This window comes from Lissotriton vulgaris, chromosome 9, assembly GCF_964263255.1.
Source record: "Lissotriton vulgaris chromosome 9, aLisVul1.2, whole genome shotgun sequence".
NCBI lineage: Eukaryota > Metazoa > Chordata > Amphibia > Caudata > Salamandridae > Lissotriton > Lissotriton vulgaris.
This window is the reverse complement of record NC_141697.1, coordinates 292,238,601-292,256,810: the sequence shown is the minus strand read 5'-3', so window position 1 is coordinate 292,256,810 and position 18,210 is coordinate 292,238,601.

Below are 18,210 nucleotides of genomic sequence, written 5' to 3'. Positions count from 1 at the left end.
TTGGTGAGTACAGGTAACTAATGGGTTGGCTCCAAGCACCTGTCAATATATTTTTTTAAATACATAAGACTTTGCAAGCACGGCGTAAGCTCTGTGCAGGCAAAACCTAACAATCACAGCGCAAGCGCTGTCTAGGTGAGACCCAATAAAAATGAATGAGTATTGTGTAATGTAACTGCTGCTCATGTAAAGCACTCCCATACCTTCGGGTTGTGTTCACACGATATAAACTGTAGAAAAAATGTGAAGGAAAAGAGGGCAAATCATGCATGAGAGTACATGCCCCGCCATCTTATAAAAAGAGTGACATACACAGTTTATTCAAAGAGCCTTCATGGAATGATGGGAGTGAGGGGGTGTAAATGGTGTTTCAAAAATAGAATCATAGAGGGACAGAGGTTCCAAATCACAGCATAGCTGCTTATTCCTTTATCCTGTGTAACATTTGTGAGTAGGCAAGTATCATGCCAGCCCTGTATGTGGCCCATCTACACCACACACATGAAAAGGACATTGGCTCTCTCATATTCTCACACACATAATTAACTACATTTTTCCTTGCACCTGGACAGTGAGGTCTGTTAGTATTGGAAAAGAACATTACTTCCATCAAAGCAGTAATAGCACTTGTGGTGATCAGGAAAGAATTCGGTCCCTCCTACCGTTCTTCTGTTCCGGTGCTTGATCTCCGGGGTACTTGAACTGTGATTTTACCTTCTCTGCCATGATCCAAGGATAATCGTTTTATTTCAATTGACCATGTCAAGCTGCACCATATGGCCAATACTGAATTATATGCCTCAGGTTGTCCCAGGATGGGCTATTCCTTTACAGCCTGTGAGCTCTGTTCTTTCTGATTCTCTCTGACTGCCGGAGGGGGATGTCAAGTCTTCAGTTGAGCTGATATCTGTTTTACCTTCCACACTCTCCACAATGGAATTCGTTTGTTCTGACCCACCACTTGAGTCCCCTACAGGAGTGCAAGCCTCAAATTCAAATCCAGAATCCCAGCCTCATTTGTTTCAACTGAGTTCATCTGGTTATTATATTGATCAAGACATTTTTTCTTTGGACAATTCTTTGTTATCCTCAGCTTTATCCCCAAATCCAGCGAGGATTTATGTATTCAAATCTTAGTTAAAATGCACTTACCTAGTTCCACCTTGGGTGTATGTCTGGATTGTGTTTTCCATGGTATTTTTGTTCATGTGGATTGGGTCTGTGACTGTTTTTTCTCTCTTGATTAATGCCCACTACCTCCCAGAATGTTCTGCTGAAGACCTAATCAACGGGGTTTTGGCCCCACATTCATCCTCGCATAAAATGAAAAGGGATCAGTCCCTTCTTAACATTTTAGCGGCCCCAGTCACTGATGGAGTTGTATAGGACACATTACAATGTGATGCCAGTCAGTCAAGCAACTTTATTTTTGCATCAATTAAGTGCAAAAAAGTAGAATAGTACAGCAAATAAATCTCTTATAAAATATGCTCAAGAGTAGTTTAGGTATAATCCATATCCATACACCAAGAAAAGAAGAATCTATTTCCAATGCCATAAACATAAGTTGTGTAAACAATTCATAGAATTGATAAGCGCTCCAAGCGATCAATAAAATACATTTGGAGATAAAAACATTCAATAAAACTTTTTTTTTTAAACAGGCAGATTATAGAAAATGCACAATCTACATACGTATCCCAGCAAGCTAATGTAAGGGACTTATGGTCAAATTCTACAACTGACAGTTATATTAATATGAGCAGAGGTCCTAATACTAAATTACCATAACTAAAGAGAACGCCAAAGTTTTATAACTGCCCAAAGGAAGGATGCAAGGCTAAAATAAAGATAAAAGTTGCCTAACTGCTGAAAGCGCTTGAACACAGTGACTGAGGCCATATTAGTGCACCAGTGGGATAATATATTTTTTCCTTTCTTGGCTATCAAAAGTTTTTTTTTCAAAAGTGCATATTAGATTGTGTAGTCCTCCTGTCACATAAACAAAGAGGGAGCTGATTTAATGAATATTTGCCGGAAAACCTATCATAAGGGGGATAAGGTTTAAGCAAAAACAAGTCAGGATAAGCCGGTGTTGTGTATTGTATACCTTACCCAAATAGAAAAGCGTTTTGTGAATCGCAGAGGGTAGTGCTTGATATCACTAACCATTTTATTTAAAAAGAGATCTTTAATTTTAGCTCATGGGACGGTAACACAGAGAGAAGGGGAATAATACAATGCCAATGTTGTCAAAACAGACTCTATGTAACCTAGCAATGGTATTCTCAAAGAGTGGTCCATTGTTAAAATATCGCTTACCATTGATTGGTTAAGTATTATGCTATCCCTTTTCCATATTGAAGGCCACATTAACATTGGGGTCAATTTAATCACGTCAATAATGAAAGGAAGACCCAATTCAGTGTGACAGATAGAGTTTGAACAAGCAATGGGGGTCTTTTACAGAAGGCATCCTCTCCATGTTGTATCTCTTCTATATTCACAGTACCCCTCAATGCAGGCCCGTCTGTGGAAATAGCTTTTGCCTTTACTGAATAGATCTTTAACATATTCAGACCGGTTTGGAGCATAATTTTTCCAAAAATCAAAAAATCCCAGCAATACTTCTTTTCATAAAACCGTCTCTATTTGTAATTATATCCTTCCAGTTTAATTTGCGGTAAAAGAGAACACCCAAATAATTAAAATGATCTACCAATTGTATTCTAGTTGCCCCTATAAAATACCTTGAGGGTTTTTTATGATCATCCCTAATAATAAGGCTGAATATCCAGGATATTTATAAGTGTATATACTCCACTATGAGTCTCAGCATAGCCACTGGGTTTCTCGCCATAAGCACAGCATCATCAACATAGAGGAGTAGAAGCAGGGGGTCTGCCTCCACATAAGGAACATCCTTTGCGCTCCCCACTAATAAAGCCTCAAGGTTATTCGAATAAAGGGCAAATTGCAAGGGGGCAAGGATACAGCCCTGTCTTACACCCCTTTAAATATTAAAGTTTTTTGTGCACTCCCCTTGCTTCCAGTATCTCACGCTGGCTGTTGCTCCCCCATATCACTGCGGAACAAAAGTGATAATGGGAGTCTCAATACCCATACTCTCCATGATAGACCACAACTTAATGTAGACCACACAGTCAAAAGCTGCTGAGAGTTCCATGAAAGCCATTGAGTTGCCCTTGTTTTAGTAGAGTGTATTTAGCCGCTACTAGCAATAAATTAAGGCACCGATCTACAGTGCCTTTCCCTTTCCTAAAGCCATATTGTACTTTGGAGAGGGTGTTCTTTTCTCCCACCCAGTCTTCTAGCCTATTTAGGAGAAGGCATCCCATGAGTTTAGCCATGCTGTTTTTTAAAGAGATAGGCCTATATCCCTTTTGATTGGCACTATCTCCCTTCTTAAAAATTGGGATAATTACTGAATGCTTCCATGAATTTGGAGGCCTGGCTTTGGCTACCTAATGAAAAACATGTGTTAATAGGAGGCCCCATAGTGAAGTGTTAGTTTAAAAAATATCAACGGGACCATGCCACGACCCAGAGCCTTCAGGACTTTTGACTTCTGCAAGGCTAGATTTACTTCTGTTACCTCGAAAATCATACTGGAAGTACAGACCGATGAGTGGTAATCTGCTTGGTTACTCGACCCTTCATTACTCTGAAAGGATTTTTGGAAATAGTTAACCTAACCCTCTTCTTCGATATGTACCTCTAGGGATGGGTCCTCTGACTTTCAAAAAAGGGAGCATTCACTATTTTCCAACATCCAATGTTATCATTTCTTTCCAAGGTTTGGAGTAGATTTTCCCAGTGTTCTTCTTTATACATTTTCAGTCTGCCTTGGTAATTCATAGCTTACCTGCAAACACCTGACCCGCTGTATATTTCTCAGGACCTCTTTTAGGGCTATGTGGAGGTGTGATAAAGCGTTAGAGCAGGCAGTATCAAACCAGCGCAATTGTGGGGACTTTTTTTGCTACTTGGGGGGGGGGGGGTTAATTTGCTGGTTTATGCCACTCAAGATTTTTTGAAATGCATACCCATCCCTGTCTTGGAGTAGCCTTGTCATCCAAGCAGATCATCACTTCACATGGATCTCAACACTGAGGGAATCAATATTGACACATCTACTTTGTCCCACTTTGGAGTATAGCCATTTTTCCTAGCAAGGTTTGGTTTGGGGACTATCCTGGACAAACCGGAAATATCACCTCTCCAGGCTAATTCACATATTAAGGGGGCGTGATCACTTAGGTCTAGGAAAAAAACATTATCATTCTTTACACGAGTTCTCAAGTTATCTGAGAAAATTATGTAGTCTATAGTTGAACTTTTTCCTCCTCTTTCGAATGTCCTATCCAGATAGCCAGTATCCTTATTCTTCTCACTGCCTATCGCTAGTAATTAGGATTCTATTTAAGACATTCCCATACACAGTATGAACAAAATGGATACCTGCGTCCCCCTCCACATCTGTTTATTTATTTTATTTATTTTTAAAGTTTTATATAGCGCGAACAAGATCTTTGCAGATATCAGAGCGCTTTACAGAAACAGTAGGTAGGATAAACAAACTTTTGAAAACAGTATAAAATTCGGTAGTGAGTGAGTTGCAAAATAGGGTAGCAATCGCACAAGAGTATGCACACTAATAACAATCAAGAAACAATAATATAGAAGCCGTCCAGTGTCGACTCGAATAAGATTATAGCACCCCAGAGGGTGAGTAACCACACTGTTGAAAACAGAATAGTAGGCAGTAGTGAGTGGATTGCAAGTTAGTAAAGCACTCAAGTCATAGTGTACAGCCCTAATAAACAATCTGGAAACCAATAATATAGCATCCGTGCAATGATTTTGATCCAGTAGCAGTCATAAAAGAGTCTAACATAGATAAGCATTCAGGTAGTCGATAATATAGGAGCCATGTACTGTCATTGTTCCAGTAGCAATAGGGTTCAGGTGAACTTAGCCATAAGGATGGCTAACAACACAGTTACAACACAGATAGGCTTAATAAATACTGGACAAGTCTTGATATTAAAGTCTCCCAACTATAATATTTTCGATGGCTGATGGTGGGAGGTACTTTCATTAATTTCTTCTTCAACTTCTTCTACAACAAGTTCTAAATTTCCAAAGAGAATATTATAAAAATGAATAATAACCAGATCCCAACCCCCCTGTCTCTCACAAACTTATTAAAGAAATTTATAATTTTCACCCTAACAGTTTTAGCTGATAATGTTAGTAAGCCACCTATTGCTCCATCCATTCTAGAAGGTAGGGCTGGGGTTTTGAATGATAGGATAGGCCCCTCCTCCCTTGTTTCCTGAAAACAGAGGATATTGTATTTGCTAATCTCGCTTAGCCATTCAGCATTTCTTATCTTGCTGCTATACTCTGCAATATTCCAACCCATCTACCCCAACTTAATGGCCCTCTCTGGAATTTTACTCTCCTCCCTACTAGGTGGTTCGGGACCAAACGTCGAACCACGGTTCAGGACCCTTTCTCCATTGAGTCAAACACAGTCTTCTAGAGTATTCAATAGAGCATGTCTATTGGAAGTGGAAATCCCTCTTAGGTCACGGGGGTCACTAGATGATGGAGGGATAGTATAGGAATTAGTAGGGTAGAAATACTTGGGAGTTCCCCTGTCCTGCTGATACCTTGCAATGTCTTGTGGCTTATAGAAATATCTTAGAGGCAGGGCAAAGATCGTAGTCCTCAGTGCTGGTGTTGTGGGCAGTTGTCCTGATAGTTCCCCAAGTAATCCTATGCTATCCATATTACCTACTATGCAGTCTCCCTCCATGTTTTAGGTCCAGGGTCCATCCACTTGGTTCTCCTGGTCATAAGAAGGTGCCCCAGAATATATGGCCCTGCTCTCTAGTATTCGGTCAACTAGTGCTGTCCTTTAGACATTGGTAGTTCTGTTGATTCCTACAGGGATAGTCTTAATTCCAGCACGTTGACTAGTACAATTACGCATGGAAACGATGCCAGAAGGAGGATAAAATAATGTTGTTTTCTTTCTCCGTTTACCAAAGTGATATTTCCTGCATCACTCCTCCCCCTTGTTATTGACCTGACGGTATCTGTGGTTGGGCGAACTTGGGCTAAATGGGGGCTCATTTCATGAGCCTCAGTAGTTGGTTTCCTAGACCCTAGCTGGTTTGAGACTTAATCTGGGTGTCTTAAGACCATGTCTGGTACCGAAGAAGTTGAAGGTAAACCTATCTTCCCATATCCTACCCCAACCCTAGTCCTATCATTCTTCACTCCAGGGGGTTACACCATTGACACAGCATTGCAGATGTAGTTGGGGCATACACAAAATTTGGGGTGAACCTGGAATGGCCCCATAAAATCTAAAAGCCCATCCCTTTCAGTTAGTTTGATTACCCGCTGTTCAATATTTTCCAAATGAGTTAAAAGGGGCCGTATTACAGACTGGAAAAGACTTATGAGTTTTTCAAAAAGATCTTCCAACTTGGGAAGGGCTATTTCCTGGCTCTGGGATTGTATTATAGCGTCCAACAGAGTGCTTGTCACAGGAGCTCTCTTGGATCTTTTAGATTGCGTAGAGGATGGATCTTTCAGACCACCTCTTTTCCTTTGCCCATTGGGCCTTTCGGCGATGGCACTGAAGAAGCATTTGGAGACTGATAAGGGTTAGGTTTCTCAACCACAAGGTCTTCTCGAGATGTCAAGAGATCTGATATGCATGAGATAGGGCCCGCCGAAGTTTCCCTCATCAACCCCTCCCAGTGAAAGTCTATGCTCCATTATCTATATTTCTTTAATTAGGGCATTTGATGCTTTTACAAGAAAAGAATACAAAGTAGAAATTAGTTCCCCTCCTGATTCTGGCTGTTTCTTCTTCTGTTGTCCATAATGAGGGTTCGATGTCGTCTATGAGACCAGAGCGGCGTTAGAGGGAGGCCCAAACCCAGTCTCTGATGGGCGTGAATGGGCCTGCCCTTGGCGCGGGTCCTGGAGGATGATGGGAGTCGTAATTTTCCTCAACGATGCAGATGGTATGTTGCAACACAGCTTTCTCCCCTGGCAAGTACAATTGGGGTGATTTTAAAGCTTCTAATTTTATGAAGTATAGGCCCTGCTCCTGCTGCACCTTCTATGCACCTTGTATGCACCTTTCCGTCTCAGTTTTCTCTTCTTTTTTCTCCTCCTTGTGCCAGAGTCAATTTCACCCCAATTCCCTGGAGCAATGGAGCAATGAAGCTCCAGCAGTCTCCAAAAGGGAGGAAGGGATAGGGTGGAAACTCTTCACACTCTTGTGATGAGATGAATGCTGAAATAGTGTTTTAGAGCCGGAGCTCAAAATGGCTCGAACTAGAGTGCGAGTTTGCATGCTCTTGGAGTATGCTTTTTTACAACTAGATGGTTAAATGCGGTATTTACATTTTTGGCCTTTTCCCAGGGATACGAGAGGTGGCTGATGAAAAGGCCAGCTCTGAGCACTTTCTAAGGCGGGGCAGGGCCCAGTCAAGTGAAAGCGTGCTCAAGTATAGGAGGTATGGTGGCGGTAGCAGTCCTCCCGATGCTCAAGCCATACCAGGCCCACGCCGACCACCTCCATGCAGCCAGAAGGAGCCACAGCTCTAACCTCGCCTGCCCACTTGCCCCGTCCTCACTTGCCTCCCGCAAACAACCAAACGGGCTAAGCAGTCAATGCATATGGTCCTACGGAGACCATTCAGATACCAAATGTAGTCCGTGTGTCTATGGGTGATGTGATAATACCTGGGTTACAATCAGATAACTGGGATGTAAATGCCTTGAATTTGATGTTTCCTGAATTGCAGTGTTATACTGTTTTTGATACTGAAGATTTATTTTTGAATTCTGCTAACTATGCCAATTTGTTCTCTTATCAACATTATGGTCATAACTTTCTGCACAGAGCAAATGGACAGCGTCCCCACTTCAACTATACTCAATGGAACATTGCCCAACTCTATCTCAGGGTAGTTCCAACACCCGAAAAGTGAAATACACTTTTTTCACTGACTTTTGATCCGGTGTCGTATTATTTTAAATTGTCTTCCAATCTTTAAAAAAAGAAAAAAAAGCTTACTCAGACCATGTTAATTTTTGCATCTCATTTTACTGACCATATATGCCCTCAAAGGATTCGATTGTTGGAAAGACAATATTGATTTGAAATCAGTATGGGGTACTAAGTCTTGGCAGACCTAAGGTATTGAATCTTTATTCCGTGCATGTTTGATACCTACTCAAATGATTTCTCTTACTGACACGTTCCAACAGACGACTTGTCTGGGGTTGGCTAAGATTAAAGAATTGGATGCTTCCCCATTCCACCCTTGGCCCTATTTGACATTTGGCAATCTTATACCAAGTACACTGCAGACCAACTAAATAGTATGATACAGAATGGTACATTTAATTCTACTGCTATATCCCCATCTGGATGCTCTTTATGGCCTGTGAACACAAATGTGTGTCATTCTCGTTTCGTGAATATTACTGTAGGCTTTACATTAAATAGACACGATCCATGTTACCCATATTCCAAGACTGTTACCACTTATTCCATAGGTAAATTATGTCAACAATGGTTAGAACATTCCACATTGTCTGCTGTGAAACAGCATCGTTCACTTCTTTTGGAAGACATAATCCTTTCTGATTTCCTTTTGGATCCAGAATACCCTTGTTCCAAACTATTTGTTTATGCTGCATATAAAGAGCTTTGGTAATTGCCACAAATGGAAGCTGCTGTGCGTTTATGCCAAATTGATCAGGACAATATAGGAAAAGTGCTTCCTGGTGTCGAGAACAACATTAATACTTTATCATCTCATATTTATAACTTAGATAACATTGTGTTTTCCGTTATTGATATTGTGCAGAATGAAGTGTCTACCTTGGATCATGGTCAAAATCAACTTAGATTGGTTATGCAATTTGGTTGGACACTACACACACTGAAAAATGGGCACATACCTTTACATTACCTAAATTGCAGCTCATTATTTTTACCATTCAATTTAACATGTAAACAGTAATTAATGGTATTGAAAGATACAAGTTATTCCATGCTGCATATAGAAAAACTTCTCTTAACTGTAGCTAAACCTCATTCATCGGTTTGGGTAATACATGGGGTAATCTTGTTGCCCATCTCAATGTTTTAGTTTACTGTCTGCATAAAACATTTCTCTTGAGGTAGATATGAACCCATTTGGAGCAGTTACATACATGAGTTACGTATCCTGCCTTTTACATATCGTTGTCAATGGGCTGAAAGAGAAGTTTTTCTTGTGGGAGGAATGTGCGATTTCACTGCTGGACATTCCCTTATTTGTCAACAAGTGAAAATCCACGGCACCTGTAATATTTCTGCCACTAATCTGGCTCGTTATTTGAAAGGGGGTCTGTTTCCCGCAATTATTCCCACCCTCACAAAGCTTTTATATGGCGGTTATATTGTTCTTAATAATCAGGACTGTTGTGGTCTTCTAACTGGAATATCGTATGATGTGTCTGTTTCCCAGTTAGTTGCTTGTAATAATGTCCTGTTTCCCTCTCCACATGGGAGTGTAGATAGTTTGTTGTGGCCTTCCAGTCCAACCTTGAAAACAGATTTCAATGAGCTAAGCAGCCTCTCAGCGCTATTGTTTCAACACAAAGCGGCTCTCACTTCAGCCTGCTAGACCTTCGAATTGCAGGCGGCAAGAACATCTAGTAAAATACAATCACTACTGAATACAAATCTCTCCCTGCATTTTAGGGAATTGTTACATCAAATATTTAATACGACTGATACCACAGGCCTAGACCACTTATTTAAACTGATATGCTCTGGCCTTGTGACTTCTTTTCAGACTATTTTCAGAGTAATACCAGCTGTTATACATTACATTTTTTCCAGCGTATTTGATGGGTTTCCGCTGCTGTTCTTCTTGATTTGTGACATTATCCTGCTGGTCTTTCTATTTCGCAATGGCTGCTCCATCTGTTGTCATACCCCAACAGGTATCGCTGCGGCTGTACTGTGAGCGAATGCTAATTTTTTTTAAATGTGCCTCTAGATGCGCTAGATGGTGAATTTTGTCTGACCTTCTGATATCCTTACTTCATTTGTGTGCAACCTATGTTTCATTGTATCCTGTTCCCCTTTCAGTGGACCCTGGATATCTGCCTGGCTACCCTACCTCATGCTGACCTGGATTTCAAACTGTTGATAGATCCCTCGAGCTCCTTCAGGAAGTAGCTCAAGACCTGGCTGTTCGAGCAGTAACTTACCCCTCCCCCAGCGCCTTGAGACCCTCCCGGGTGAGTAGAGCGCTTTACAAATGCCGTGATTGATTAATTGATTGATAGTGGCCCATAACCAGGACTGTTCCTTGGTTATGCAGCTTGTAAACAACCCAGTTTTGGGGCCAGTGGCCAGAGATGGTCCCTGTGCAACTGCACAGCGTCTCCTGGATTTCAGTTTCATCTAAGTTAACACAGGTTCTCCTAGGATGGTTCGATCTACAACTGGATACAAGGAGCATGTTTGTTCTTTTGACCTGCTCATTTGGATGGGAGCTATTTCCAATTTGGAGGGTTCAGATATCGTACTGGAATATATGCCATTCCATGTAGCATTTTGCATCTTGAGTCCGGGTGATACGTTGTAATTGGATATATTTTTGTGTACAAAACGTTCCATCGCATTCGGCAACAGAGATTTGCAGAAAATCCTGACCTGCAATGGCTTACACAATTGTGTTTGGCATATCATCTGATTTCTGCTGTCTTTTAGTGCTACTATCCTGACCAGGGTAAGGATGTCACATGTCCCGTGCAGGCCTGTTGTCATTTTACCTATGTTAGCATGAGCACGCTGCAGACTGCCCTTTGCTTTGCGCACGTTACTCTACATCCATATTTTGCTTTGTGCCACACTACACTTTCACACAGAAAATGCTGTTGTTTTTGCATTCTGTTCTTTCCTGGGATTTAGTCTGAACATGTAGACAAGGTCAAACTACATTGCGTCTTGGTATTCTGGTCAGATCCTAGCACCTAGGCAAAACATGCAAATGCAGCTGTTGTTTGGGAACATGTACTTTTGTCATATAGGTATGCACAGGTAAGTAACACACACTTGGTGAGGGACCTTTCCAGGTAAAAGATATTGACAGCATCTGAGATGTAGAACATCTGTGTATACTAAAGTATATGATCTGCTACTAATACCTAGGGTTATTCTGATATATAATAATTTTACTTCTGCAGAAGGGGAGGGAGTTTAGGCTACACTGTTGCCTATAATGACATCTCCATTTATGATTTTCGACTACTTGCTATGCTAACCCTATTTGTGCTAGGCATTTTCCTACATGTTGTGGCATGTATACTGCATACTGGAGACCAATAGTTAAATAAACATTTTAAACTTTTCTCATGTCTCTGTCAGAACTCATTGTGGACTAGTACAAGTGTGAGAGGAGCGAAAGGGTGTGTCCTGATACCACGATTCCTGAGAAGGTCGGGAGTGTTGTGTTCTGGGTGAGTGAGTAGGAGGGCAAGTGAGACACTACTTCTAATCAGTCCTGGGCTCATGGGTACTCAGGTGGTAGGATGACTCAGTTCCTCCCTACTAAGATCCCATAATTCCAAGCCTAATTATATGACTCTGCAAAATCCCTGCAACACCTTCACACATAGCACTGCATATGTCTACTTTAGGCGTCAGGTGTAGAGGGCTTTCCAAGAACTAAGCAGAACCATTTAACCCCCTGTGAGCCCACATTGGTGCTTCTAACCTCGGTCTGTATTCCAATGAGGATTGTAACCACTGGTGTATGTAGCCCATGGGTGCCTGCATACCAACAAGGTCTGTAGCCTCTGGAGTCTGTATTACAATAGCATCTGCAGCCCACAAGTGTCTGTACTTCTAATATCTGTGCTCCAATAGTGTCCCTGGAGTCTGTACCCTCTGGTATCTGTATTGCAATGGTGTCTATAGCCACTGATGTCTTTACTCACTTATGTAGGTAGCCCACAAGAGACCGCTGCAAGGGGCACAGCTCGCTCTTTCTGCATGCTCGATAACTTTGATATGGACACAGTGGGTTCTCTGCAAGCCCGGCCTCTGCATCAAAAGGGACCACTCAAGTGAGTGCCTGTTTTGGTTCTATTGAGACTAGTGAGTGCATGTTGGCCCGGGTTGACTGGTGAGTGTTGTGCCAGAAGTGGATTCACAAGGTCTACACTGAGACGAGCACAGCGCGCTGAGCCCACAGCACTCAGACTAGCGCTGTAACTTTAAAGCTAGGGTGTAGCTCTTGTTTTTATTTTGTTTTTCTGATCGTTGCTTGAGACACTTACAAGAAGTTCCATAAAAAGCCTAATGGGAAAATTATAAGAGAAACACACATGGAAGAACAGGAAATAGAATGCCTACAACTAATAGAAACTATATAAAGTAAAGGGACAAGAACACAAACTTATAAGAAATGAAAGCAGGATGTAAGTCTCTTTTAAGATATATTTAATACAATAGATTTCACAAGCACAGCGCAAGCTCACACCCATCATTTTACTTATCGATCCTTCCAATATTCACTGCTCCATAATTTACGCACTAACCCACAGATCCATCCATTCGTAATGTGCTTCCATTTGAGAATTTTCAAGCCCATGCATCAGTCCAAGTACTCCACCTACCCATCTATCCATCCATCCATCCATCCATCAGTACATCCATCTACCCATCCACACATACATCCACCAAGCCATCCAGCCATCTACTCGAACATCGAACCATTGAATTTTTTTCACATTCATCCATCAATAGAACTGCTAAAAAAAATAGGTCAATCAATGAAGAGAACTTACACCACATGCATTAGCTTAATCAAAATATGTTTTGAATTGTTCTTTACACAAGCAGTTACGTCCCACAGGGGTGTCAATTTTGGAGTATGCATACCCCACTCTTTAATTTCCTGATAATCACATTCAGGGAACATTGCATCGCGTAGTTCTGAAATACCTAATTCTCTAATTTACGTCCTCTTTTATAAACCCAAGAATGCTGGTATTCATTGCATTTTCTTTAACTATATGAGTTCATGCACGTAGTGAGAGAGAATTATGATTTGACATATAGAGAATAAAATGATTAATTACTCCTGCTGATATCACATTGTTATCTAATCCTGAGTCTGCCAGCGTTTTCTGCAGCCTATCAGCACTTAACAGAGATGTTAACATCTTTCTTGTCTGTCTGAGCTCTTCTCATTACCAACTCTTTTAAATCCAAGGCTTTTGCAACCCTTCCTGCAGCCACAGAGAGCCTCTTGCTTTTTAAAGTACACACCCCAGGCCTTCTTACCAACAATTCCCTGAAGTGAACCCATTTTCCGACTAAGACAAATAGATCTCAGTGAAGAGAGTAGGAGATGCTGGCCAGCTGGTGACAAGAGCAAAAGACACTGAACAGGGACAAAGAGAAAGAAAGTGTAATGATATATGCAATGATGTACTTAGTCATTTGGCTGTTATCACTTTAGTTAGTCCCTCTTTTATGGATTACTTCTGTCAGGATGGCTCTGGCACATCTGCTGTCTTGCACTGTATTTATATTTGTATGTGTTTATTTTTGTTATGGTTCATTCCCCGCATTCCTTCTCCATAATTCTTAATTGATCCTTCAATTACATTTCCACAGTATACTCCCTACCTAGCAACACACACTTAACATGTAATAGAAATAACAAATATAACATGATTAACATATTAAGTAATCAATTAAATAATTAGTAATACATGAATAATTAATTGTTCGTTAATTAATACTTAAATAATTTCCCACCTTATTCCCTGACAAACCCAACAACCCACACTGAATATATAACATAAACATATAATTATTACATATTTACATAATTATAAATCAAATAAATAACTTAGTACAAATTAATAATTAATAAGTAGTTGATTGTTACCTAATCAACTTCCCATTCTACCCTAATATAACAATTAAACAATTTACTTAATTAACTATCAATTAAATCAATAAAAATAAATTAAGAATGCATTCTTAATCAATTATCACTTAAGTTCCCATCATATACCCCTACAAACCCAACAACACACACCTAAAATATATCAAATATAATAATTACCAATTTACATAACTAATAATCAATTAAATAATTAATGAAAGAATTATGAGTCAACTATCACTTAATTAACTTCCCACCCTATACCTTTACAAATCTAATAACCCACACCTAAAATATAACTTAAAAAATATAATAATTGTACAATTTACATGAAGAATTCTCAATTAAATAATTAATATTAATTAATTAATTGTTTTTTAAGTATACCTAAATAACTTCCCACCCTGTACCCCTGCAAACCTCACATCCAGCATTTATACTATAAATCACTATTAACATTTAAATACAAAATTACAAATAAATTACAATTATAAACTATATTTACGAATATTGACAACAATTTTACAAACAATGTAAAGTTAAAATATGAACAAAAAATCATAAAGATAATTAAAAGACAATATTTTTTACAACTATAATATTGAAAACGGAAAAAACACAGATATTCCTGAAAACGATATCAAAAACACAGATTCTGAAAATGATATTACTCACCTAAAATCATTTTTTTTGGCAACAATATTTTTGTATCTCGATATTAATGTGTCACAGTATACAACACGTGATATTTGTGTAGCTGGACATTAACAGTCTGGTATTACATCCAAATACCACCTGGGGAAGCTGAACAATGGCCACCTTTCTCATGGCCTGATTCGAAGCCTACTAGACCTGCACCCCATTTTCAAAAAAATACTGACACATATATAGATTTCTGAGTCTAGTCCTAGTCTTGACTAAGCACAGGATCATGATGGCTTGGAAGTCTGTGGCACTACCCACCAGACAAATGCGAAAATCTGATCTATTGAAATGGTCTAAGGTAGAAATAGTAGCCAGATCAGATGCATGGAGATTGGGGGAAAAGGGAGAGAGTGTATGACAAGTGGGACAACCTCATCCAAAAACAGAAACAAAATCGGATGCCTGTCCTCCTTTGGTCACCAAATTGATCTACATGCCCTCTAGGCAGTAGGGTGCAATATGGACAGATGGATACACCTTCCCTACTCCGGGGCACTATGTACATTGCTTGTATGATACTTCAAAACAACTGTAGCTGAGTTTCCAACCCTTCCCTCTCCCATGAATGAGGTCCCAGCTTGAATGATTGGTCTGCACATGTAACTCACCAAACATACTGTGAAAATGTGCTGTGAAATTTGAATGCATTGCACCAGCCTCGTCTACGATTCCTCTTACTAGGCCAGTCATTTTTCAATTCTGGCTGCTTCCTTTCCTAGAATCATGGGCCTCACTGGTTTCTTTTACTTCTCCAGTCCTTGCCTGTCTTATCGACTCATGCACAGGTGTCCTCCTACAACCACTCCATGGGTGCTTTGAGAATTATCAAAATCACAACCTCCTAATAGACCGCAGCTTCTCCAACACAAATCAGAAGACTCTGGGAATATTTTTTTAAGTCTTACGGGATGGTGATACCAGTCGTACAGTATCTTATAATGCGCTTGACTCATCCCAATAGAGTGGTTATTTTTCGCTATATCTCTCCATAGCGTTTTCCATTGGTTCTTGGAAATCTCGCTCCCTAATGTGTGTTCCCAAACGTTTACATGCCTCTGGAATGGGGTATGGGATATAGAGAGGAAGAGTGCATATAAAAAGGAAATAACCCCCTTGAGGAACCCGCCCTTGTTACAAAGCTCACTATTGGGGTAAATTCACAGGTAGCCGCTTCTCTCACCTCCTGTTGCAGAACCCGATGCCTAAGCTGGAGGTAGTGATAATACTCGGATGGGTAGAGGTCAAAGTTATGCCGAAAATTCTCTAAAGCTAAGAAGGCATAATAGTGAAAGAGATTGGACAGTTTCAGGCACCCCCTTTTCACCATTCATCAAAATGGCCCGGCTGAGACGCCAGTGGGAAATCCGGATTAAAGTGAATGGGCATATGAGGCGAGGGAAAGGAAATCATGTTCCATGATCCGGCTATCTCATCACATATTTTGAGGGTAGTTTTGGTGGGAGTAATAAGATATTCATTTCGGGGGCTGTCTTTCCTGGGCTTCCAAAGTAAATCTCAAATGGTCCTTCCCACTATGGCCCTATCCACATGCAGTCAGTGTTTGTCTGACTCTCTTAATGACCACTCTGTTAAAATCTGTAGCTGTGCTGCTTTGTAATATAGATCAAAGTCGGGCAGTGCTACCACTGTGCTTTTGGGATGCCTAAGTATTGCGAAAGACATATATATTGTGTAACCACGAGAGTACGTAGTTTGGGGAGGAAATCACTCTCCAGACCAATGGGGAGGGCACGGAATAGGTAGCGTAATTTCTGAAGGACCGTCATTTTAGTCACATGGATGCGACCTAACCACGGGAGGTGCTTCCACCATTTAAGTTCTTGCTGTATCTGGTGAAGTACGATTGGATAGTTTGCTCTGAACAAATCTACAAGCTGTGCCATAATTTTTATCCCTAAGTAAGTGATAGTGTGCTTGGCCCATTGGGATGGGAAGTCTGAAGTTAGGGATTCTATTTCTTTTTCTGGAAGTGAAAGAATTAAAAGGGATGATTTGGTTGCGTTGACCTGGATACCTGCTATGTCTTCAAATGCCTGCAATTCCTGGTGAAGGGCACTCAGGGATGTCCGGGGGATGGATTTAGTCAGCCAGATGTTGTCCACAAATAACAGTATCTTCTGCTCAACTGATCCAACCCATATTCCGTGTGTCTCCTATGATGCCCTGATCCCTGCAGCTAGTGGCTCTATACTAAGGGTGAACAATAACAGGAAGAGTGGACACCCGTTTCTCATTCCTCTGCTGAGGGGCAATATATTAGAACTAACCTCATTGGGCACTAATCTGGATATTGGTTGGGCAAAGTTGGCTTGCACCATTCTGCTTGCCACTTCACTAAAGCCGAATCTCTGCAACGTTCAGAAAAGGAAGGGCCATTTTACTCTACTGAACACATTCTCTGTGTCTAACCGCAACAAAACCGGTGGGATTCGGAAGTTTGATTCCCCTTCAATCAAGTGGAGCACGCGTCGGACATTGTCACACGTTTGCCTGCCTTTAATAAAACCGGCTTGGTCTGGGTGGATTAACTCTGGCATTTTCCCTTCCAGTCTTGACTCTGTTATCTCAGAGTACACCTTGCCGTCTAGGTTCAATAGCACAATCAGCCAAAATGGGGAGCAAAGCTGCAAGCTCTTTCCTGCTTTCAGTATAACGGTAATCAAGGCTTCGCTCATCAACGGTGTCAATGCTGCTCCAGTGGCTATGTGGTTGAAGAGGATGGCCAGCTGTGGGTTGATCTCTGTTTAAAATTTCTTAAAAAAATTAGCCTATACCTGGCGATTTATGAGGTTTAAGTACCACAATTGCAGCCTGCACCTACTCCTCAGATATGGGAGCTCCCAAGACCTTGTTCTGGGCAGAGGTAACCTGTGGAAGGGTGACCGAGACCAGGTATGCGTTTGAGCCGTTTCGTCCGTGGTTAGAGCCCAATAAAGTTCATTGTAGAATTCTGCAAACAGCCCTGCTTTGGTTTTGTCCAAGTTATGGAGGGTGCCTCCCTTGTCACTAATCCCCCCATGTATTATTTTTCTCTTTTTACCCTAAGCTGCCTATCTAGATGTAACCCTATTTTGCTCCCATGTTCGTAAGAGAGGTGTCGCAGGCGTAGCATAGTGAGTACTGCTCTATTTGTGTATATTGCTTCAAATTTCCATTTTCACCCCTTCGCTGCGGGGCTAATTTCCCCGCGGTGCGGGGGGGAGCGGGGCCACGCATGACGCCGCTGTGCTGATGACAAGCCCAGGCTCGTCATGCAGCACGGTGCTCGTGTGCTCATGACGAGCCTGGGCTCGTCATGAACCCACCCGCGCCATGGAATGCTCAGCACAGCGGGGGAATTAGCCCCGCGTGTGAGCGTTCCACGGCTCATGACGAGCCCAGGCTCGTCATGAGCACACGAGCACCGTGCTGCATGACGAGCCTGGGCTCGTCATTAGCACTGAAGGGGTTTACTCTGTCA